At 43.3% G+C, this 8,912-nt stretch overlaps 1 long non-coding RNA gene across 1 annotated transcript; it reads right to left on the bottom strand.

The window, feature by feature from the left end:
* Positions 1-1,493: 1,493 nt before the first annotated feature.
* Positions 1,494-8,105, bottom strand: LOC132208613 (uncharacterized). The gene is made up of 3 exons (XR_009444746.1): positions 8,006-8,105; positions 7,813-7,899; positions 1,494-1,625 (listed from the first exon to the last, which is right to left on the bottom strand). It is a non-coding gene; the product is annotated as an uncharacterized LOC132208613 (long non-coding RNA).
* Between the last annotated feature and the right edge of the window lie 807 nt (positions 8,106-8,912).

The raw sequence follows: 8,912 nt of genomic DNA, 5'->3' as shown, positions 1-8,912 counted from the left end.
TGTGCAGCAGGTCTCCAAAATTATTGGCACCATAAATACTGTATTTCATAGCTGAAGGTTCAAACAGCAGGTCTGACAAGTCAGTAAAGTAAATTTTGAGACTGCCAGTAGTTAAAATTAGGAATGATTAGGGACCAGCTCGTAGCCAAAATAATCACTGCCATTGTAATTCAACTGTTTCAACCTGAGATATTGATCACGATGGGATGGAGTCAGTGGAATTTGTAACCAGAACAGAAGACAGTAACCTCCATACTCCCAATATTAAAATAACCATTATAGGAATGCAACAAATCACAGCAGAAATGGTATGGCTCAGTATAGAGACCCACGAGAACACTGCCAGTAGCAAAAGTGAGAGAATTCATGAACAAGTTCACTGATGCAGTTAATACTGTTTTGAAACGGAATATCTGGACTCAGAGGATGAGCAGGAATGACAGCTAAGAGTGTAGAGTAAATGAAAAGAACGGCAATACAGTTGAACACGGCATATAGAAATAAAAATTGAACAGTGAGTCTTACCAGGAACACCAATGACAGCAAGGATAGGATAATAATAGCTTTGAATAATGTAAAGTGTGCATTGTATCCGCCCTGGTAATGACATCCCATCATAATATGTAGAAAGAAGCCAAACATACGAAGATAAACTCCTGTCCATTGTTGCAGCATTCCAGTCTATTGTTCTCAGATTCTGATCCATTGCTGGAGTATTTGAGTCTAATTTTCTCAGACTCTGACCTCTGCTCCCCTTCTCTCTGGAGCTGCTGATTCCTGTTATTGTTGTAGGTTACGTTCCCGCTCATACTATGGGATAACACATCGAAAGGAGTCCATTTATTATTAAAAGATAGAACCATCCATTTGGATAATTAGAATCCATGGAGACTGAAATTAATCACAGTCACCGAACAAACAGATTCAGTTAACACCCTCTTTACATGGTTTTTCATATCACAATAAAAGGGAATATTTATGCAGTCTGGATGATAGGAATGAAATTGCTGAGGAATGGACCATAAATCTTCCCATCTTTTTAAACTTTCTTGCTTGCATATGATAGTAGTACACTGCACTGCATGCCCCACTCTGTTTATAAATGGAGATAGGGATAAAATAACAGACAATGCATAAAATGACTAGTGGGGACATTTCTAGAAGTCATAAAGCAGGATAATAATAGTTATTGCTTATTGACTTTGCATGATGTTTCTCCTATTGGTGAACACACTGTTATCAAATCCGTTCATGGCCTTAAGAAAGTCTATTAAGCCTGCTGCTCAGGAACAGTGGGAAGCAATTCCGCCCCATGTGCCTTTTACAGAGGGATAGGAAGAGATCATTCAGTCCACACTCGCCAATTACCACTTGAAGAAGTATAAAGCTGCAATGTTGATACATCTTGCAGCGGGTATCATTCAAAACATAGGGAAGGGTTACTGCAGTTTTATGAGATCTTACTGAGAGGATACCTGGAGTACATTGTGTTGTTTGTTTTTCTGTAACTCAGGCAGGAGGAACCTCCATCAGATCCAGTTTCATGGCTGTTAATAACCCAGCTATTCATTCTCTCAAGTATGTTACACAGGAACAGGAGAAAGCCATTCAGCTGCTCAAATCTACTGCAAAGGAAGAAGAAGAGGCCATTCAGCTTCTCAAATCTGTCAAATCAGTCAGCTTACTTGCTCAACTACAGAGAGAAGAAAAAAACGTCATTCATATTTTGAAAATGTTTTACAGAAACAGGAGAAAGGATTTCGGAGATAGAAGCTGCAAGTAACGTGAATAGGCCATTTGGTCCCTCAATTCCAAACAACAAGAGCAGCAGAAGACCACAGTATAGGAGCCTGTTACTCAGATTAGGAGGAGGGCATCTATTTTCACAAACTTTGTGCATGGGAATAGGAGGCAGTCAATCAACTGCTTGAGGCCAGTACAGAGGAAATGTCAGAGGCCAGAGAGCCCCCAGCATTCTGTTTCCCAGGAAAAGGAGGAGTCAACTCACTCCCTACCAGAATGATGCAATAGGAGAGAAGGAGGCTTGGCTTGTTATAAACAGAAATATATCAATACGTTGCCGGAGTCAACCATTGAATCCAGGTCCACTATTCAATAAGGCCATGGCTGATCTGATTGTGACTCCTCGTTCCATTTTATAGAGACTCCCTTCTCTGCAGCGTTTCCTCCATTTGTTGGCCATGTCTCGGGGAACAATCTTCCAAAGAGCTGCCTGCCTCTTCAGCATGAAGAAAGTGCCCTTTCAATCCTGACTTTTAACCTAATCTATATATTGTCCCTTACTACAGACCTGTGGAAAAAAATCTACAGTTCTATAAGAAATCTACACTCTTTTTCCTTCAGCATCCCTTCATGCTTCTGGCCCATGGGAATAACAGTATTACAATAGGTGCATAGCTGCACACATGTCCCTGTGATGAGATTGTTGCAAGCTCCTATCTCTAAACTGGTTGCCAATCCTGCAGTATGTTTCAGCTCGTCTCTACTGGCAGTTTTCATAAGCAGCTTCTTAAGCAGGCAAGGACACATGCCTAGTATAAGCCACCAGAGTCAAGCTTTCTTTTTCTTAGGGTGGAAGTGTCAGTTACCAGGGGTGATAGATTTAGAGTGCAAAGGGCCTGTTTCTGTGCTGTAATGTTGTTTTTTCATTGTACTTTGCTCTTTATTCTAAGCAAGATAAGTAGCTCAGTAATAATGAGACAATGCAGATCCAAGGATGGACCTTCACATTTAAACCCCTTCCACAGTCTTATCCACTATGGCTGAACATTCAATATTTAAGTTACGTCCTCTTTCTCCTTTGAAATGATCACCATCAGCTTAGGCTACTTATGCATCAATCTGATGCATATCCTCGCGAGGTCTTGCCATGGTATTTGAACATGTCTCAGTCGGGGCGGGCGTTGCTTGTAGGGCTTGCAACAACTGAGCCCAGTTCCAAATAGCTGCCGGAGATGTTTTAATAGAAGTGTTGATAGTCATGTCCTGGGCCGTCAGAGCTTCTGTAGTTGTTGCAAACTTGATTGTAGCTGCATCAGTTAAAGAATGGTCCTGGAAGTCGTCGCTGGGTAAAGGACACCTTTTGCAATTTTTGGTGTAGAATCAGATTGACATGGAAATGTGAGTTAACCCACAACTGGAAACAAAATCAGTACCATGTCCATATGCCCACTGGATATTGCAATCAGAGTAATTGTGTAGCCTACACACAGGCTACAGGACTGAATTCCCCTCACATAAGCACACCCACTGATGGGCATGAGGGCATTTGGTAATGTCGAGCCCCACTGCACTAATGTCCTTCCAATGGACTGTGCATTGAAGGGCATGCTTCGAGGTGGCCTGGAGAGAACTGTTTCCTCTGCTCATGTTATACAGCCTTAGCAGAGATAGGTATGCTGGGGTTGTGTGATACTCGGAGGAGGATCGGTGATAGTCATTTGCTCCTGAACAAGTGGTCGTCATGCCAAGTAGCGTACGACAAATGTTGTAGATTCAGGGAATATTCTTAATTGATGGGATGTTGATCCATATGGATAACAGTTCAACAGTGACTCAAGAAGGGTCAAACCCATTCGCTTCGGCAAATAGTTGCACCCACAGATCACTATATAAAGCGGATCCCAGGAACAAACAAAGGATTCCCGCCTTGCCATTGTCCCATTATTAACAAAATCAATTAGAACATTCAGAGCAGTGGATGTGAGTTTGCTCGCTGAGCTGGAAGGTCAGTTTTCAGATGTTTCGTCACCATTCTAGGTAACATCATCAGTGAGCCTCCGACGAAGTGCTGGTGTTATATCCCGCTTTCTATTTATCTGGTTAGGTTTCCTTGGGTTGGTGATGTCATTTCCTGCATTGGTGATATCATTTCCTGTTCTTTTTCCAGGGGATGGTACATTGGCTCCAAATCAATGTGTTTGTTGATGGAGTTCCGGTTGGAATGCCAGTGCTTCGTCGGAGGCTCACTGATGATGTTACCTAGAATGGTGATGAAACGTCTGAAAACTCACCTTCCAGCTCAGCGAGCAAACTCACATCCAGAACCTCAACCTGAGCTACAAATCTTTTCAAAACTCGCTATTCAGAGCAGTTTTATTCAAATTGTTAAAAGTGAGAGTTTTAGTCTGAATTTCAATCCTTCTTCTTCTAACCTAGCAGCTATTTCTTGGAAATCTACGTTATTTTCCAACAATACCTTCAACTTCTCTTTCAACACTCTGAGGTTTCTTGTAATAGCGAATTATCTATGGCATTACCAGCAGAGGACCCCGTCCTGAATCCTGCCAGAACCCTCACCTCTGCCTGGGTGATCCCTGCTTTCTCACCATTTGTATAAGGGGCATGCCTCCAAGGGCAGACTTAATCATTTCCAGAAATAAAGTTGACCTGATGCATCAGTACAATTGTGTGGAAGTTCTAGATTAAATTTAATTAGTAAATAGGTTGTAGTCACTGAAGCGTTGAGGATAACATATTCATTTGCATCCATGAGGATCATAGCATTCGCCCCAACAAGGATAATATGGACTTCAGAGCAGTTGAGGAGGGGACCCATTGCGTCACAATATGGCAGGGACAATTGTTCCCTGAGACAGTTCGTCTGGCAGTTGGTATGCCGTTAGTAAAGTGAGCACATCTCTGGCATTCAATAGTATGGCTAAAAAGCTGGAGGGAGTCGATGCTCCACCAGATCCATGTAGATCTGACTCCGGCAAGATGAAACTGGCATGTGTTTTGCTCACATACAAGATTTTAATAGGATTTGCATAAGTGTTGTTACCTTTGTACACTGAAGATGAACATGGTATTGCAGTTAAGATCAAGGACGGCTGCAGTTGCCTATTTTCAAAGGAGAGGGACACCACATATGGCTTTCAGCCTGACTACATGTTAACAGTGGATAACCATCTCCACGGGATACTTTAAGAGGATTTCTATCAGCTACATATCAGTTCCTGGCAGCACAACTCACGCCCTTATTTCCAAATCAAAGTTTACTAATCCTTTGTATATATCCATAGTCCTTGAGTCATCAACATTACGTCAATGGTTTTGGAGCACTGCGTGCCTCAGTGTCGATTCCTCGAATGTATATTCCTTGGACGGTCATTATGACGATAAGGGACAGGGTCTTGTGGAAACACAAGGCAAACACACATGCCCGAGGCCTTGTCAATTCTGTTAATTGTTAAATATTTTCAGTTGTGACGGGTGTCTCCATTCGCCGATCCCAATTTTGATGACCAAAAGTCCACAATCACTGTTGACAATCACCTCATAGTGGCCACCCTATTTAGAACTGCGCTGCCCTTTTGGATGCAGTACATGAATGAAGACTCCTTCCCCAGCCCTTATCATTGGGCATGCACATTCCCTCTTGTTCCCAGCCATGAACCTACTGTACCTGATTGATCGGGTATTTCAGCTGTTGGAGATGCATGAAAAGTTGGCACGTACCTTCCTAAATCTGTCCTTTTGAGTTGACCATTTCTGGTCCCCCCACCTTGCAGGAGGCCCATGGTGCGACCAGTAATGAATGGGAAAGGAGTCAGTCCTTTTAGTCTGCGAGTTGTTCCTTGAGAAGACATTAGACTGGCTGGTAGGGAAACGGTCCATTTAAACCCTTCTTCAATTATTGCCTTGGTGAGAACATTTTACAGTCTTCTATTCATCTTCTCTACCATCCCCGAGTTCTGTGGGTGGTAGGGGATATGATACCTTTGAGTTATTCCCAGTACTTTACGCACTTCCTTCAGGGTCTTGCCAGTGAAATGGGCCGATTGGATTGAATCTATTTGTAGGGGAACCGGCCACCAAGGTATTATTTCTACTGTCAGTATTTTTGCTACTGAGGTTGCAGTAGTCTTTTATGGGGAAATCTTCTACCCATCTGGTAAACTGGTCAAAATAGCCAGAAAACATTTTTTTAAAAAAATTCTGACTTTGTGTATGTGGCCCTATGAAATCCATTTGAATGTGTTACCACGGCCTCTGTGGATGGGGTTGATTGCTCATTTTATTTTTAATTCCCTGTCCTGGTTCTGTCTGTGCTCATAAAGTACATCTTTCACAAAACTTGGCTTTGTCTCTTCCCATTCCTTTCCACCAGCAGCAAGTAGATATCACCTCTATCATTTTATTTCTACCTATGTGTGCTAATCCAGGTGAACATTGCACAATGTCTGCTGGCAGAATGTGGGCGCTACCACTTTGCCTCCTTTTCTCCAAATAGTGCCTGCTCCTAATGTCGCCCTGTCTTTTATTCATTCCACCTTTTTCTTCTGAACTGGCCATTGCTTGTAAATTTAAAATTTTCCATTCATTATCTCTGGCTTCATGCTGTCTTGTAGCTGCTAAAAGTATATCTTATTGTTCTAACATTGCTTTTGATGTGCTATGTGTACAGCTATTCCCTCTCTGCCCCGGTGATAATATTTTCCTCTGTGCTTTTATTTTTAATTATTGCTGTTTCTTTCAGTACCGTAGATGATACTACTAGGTCCTTGACACCAGGTCTCCAGCACAGAAAAAGACCAGTCAACCCATCAGGTCTGCACCAGTTAAACTCACGCTTCTGGCTGTCCCTCGTCCAGCACTTGGCTTATGGCCTCACCAAGTTTAGCAATGCAAGTGTACATCGAAATGTATCTTCACACGGTTGAAAGTTTCTGCTTGTTTCACTCTGACAGGCAAGGAGTTGCGTCTTCCCACCATTTGCGGTTTGGGTGAAATACTTATTCCCACCTTCTGCGATTACTCTCCAAAACAAGAAGACAGAGAATAAAATCCCTTCTTATTTGCTTTCGACTCTCATTCATTGTCGGCAAGAATCAAAGCTGTGCAGAGATACCACAATGCATTTCAAGCTCATCACCTTTACCACTCGCCTAGAGTTTCAGAAGTACAGCAGCTACTCGCCTTTCTCCCTATGGAGCTGAGGGAGCGTGAATCATTCCAAGGTTTGTTTGACTCCAACCACTTCTCAGATTTCTAACGAGTTAAATTCAGTACCAGGCGGGTCTGTTTGTTTCATCCCAATAGATGGGAGAAACATTCATTGAAAAACAATAACATAAATTTCAGGGAAATCTCAGCAGATCTGGCAGAGAATCAGAATTAACATTTCAGAATAATAAAATGTGAGGCTGGATGAACACAGCAGGCCAAGCAGCATCTCAGGAGCACAAAAGCTGACGTTTCGGGCCTAGACCCTTCATCAGAGAGGGAGGTGGGGGGAGGGAACTGGAATAAATAGGGAGAGAGGGGGAGGCGGACCGAAGATGGAGAGTAAAGAAGATAGGTGGAGAGGGTGTAGGTGGGGAGGTAGGGAGGGGATAGGTCAGTCCAGGGAAGACGGACAGGTCAAGGAGGTGGGATGAGGTTAGTAGGTGGCTGGGGGTGCGGCTTGGGGTGGGAGGAAGGGATGGGTGAGAGGAAGAACCGGTAAGGGAGGCAGAGACAGGTTGGACTGGTTTTGGGATGCAGTGGGTGGGGGGGGAAGAGCTGGGCTGGTTGTGTGGTGCAGTGGGGGGAGGGGATGAACTGGGCTGGTTTAGGGATGCAGTGGGGGAAGGGGAGATTTTGAAACTGGTGAAGTCCACATTGATACCATATGGCTGCAGGTTTCCCAGGCGGAATATGAGTTGCTGTTCCTGCAACCTTCGGGTGGCATCATTGTGGCAGTGCAGGAGGCCCATGATGGACATGTCATCAAGAGAATGGGAGGGGGAGTGGAAATGGTTAGCGACTGGGAGGTGCAGTTGTTTACATTTCAGAACTCTGTTTTACCTCACAGGTACTTCCAATCCTGTTGAGTTTCTCCAGCAGTTTTTGTTTCTTTTTGAGATTCCCCAAATCTGCAGCTCTTGACGTTAGCTATGAAAGCGACATGGAAACATTTTTGTGGTTACTCACTGGATAAGGTTTTCATTTGGGAAACACTTCCCGAACCGCATTAAAAACACAAAACTGCGTAACGTACAAAAGTGGTGAAGTGAAAACAGCAATCACTCTTGCCTGGGTGCCCTTGAACTATCGCCCTGTTGTTTAACAATTGAACACACTGATTGCGCCTCAGAGGTCAGCGAGCAGGAGCTTGCACGATCTCTAAAAGTAGGCTGTTAGTGAATGCAAGCTTCAAACTGCCTCTCTTCAAATGGAAAATCCGCTATCAGGTTTACGTTTCCAAAAGAATGCCTGGGACGTTCGTTGTGCAGACATGGGAATTTTGCCAGGCTTCTTTGGGAACATTACAAGCACAGTTGATAAAGGCAAGTGGTAGATGAAGTGAATTTGAATTTTTAGCAACTCCTCAACAACAAGCCATATAAAATATCGATGACAAGGTAAGAGTTTATGCTGTTAGGTTTAAATGAGCATAGGCTGCCTGTTGTTTAATTAACAGAAAATATAGAATCGGAATTAATGTGTATTCTTCAAGTTGGAAAGATGTGATTTCTGGAGTTCCAGAATGGTCAGTCATGGGGCTGCAAGTATTTATCTCTGTATTAATTAATTGTAGGAAATGGACAACAAGCACAATGCTGGAGGGCATGCCAGGAGCAGCACCAGAAATACAACAGAAATTGTTGCCAAATAGCTGACTGAAATGAGTGGAGAAAAACTATGGAATTCAGGGCCATGGAGGATGTCAATGTTCAGACTGTACAAAACTGAGATGAATAGTTCTATGAGACCATAAGACCATAAAACAGATAAGTGGAAGTAAGGCTATTGGGCCCATCGAGTCCACTCCGTCATTTCGGCATGGGTGATGGGCATTTCGACTCCACTTCCCTGCAATCTCCCCGTAGCCCTTGCTTCCTTGTGAGATCAATAATTTATCAATCTCCGCCTTGAAGCCATTTAACGTCCCGGCCTCCACTGTG

This window comes from Stegostoma tigrinum, unplaced genomic scaffold (assembly GCF_030684315.1).
Source record: "Stegostoma tigrinum isolate sSteTig4 unplaced genomic scaffold, sSteTig4.hap1 scaffold_49, whole genome shotgun sequence".
Lineage (NCBI taxonomy): Eukaryota > Metazoa > Chordata > Chondrichthyes > Orectolobiformes > Stegostomatidae > Stegostoma > Stegostoma tigrinum.
Note: the sequence above shows the minus strand (reverse complement) of the source record. Positions and strands in the feature narration are given on the sequence as shown.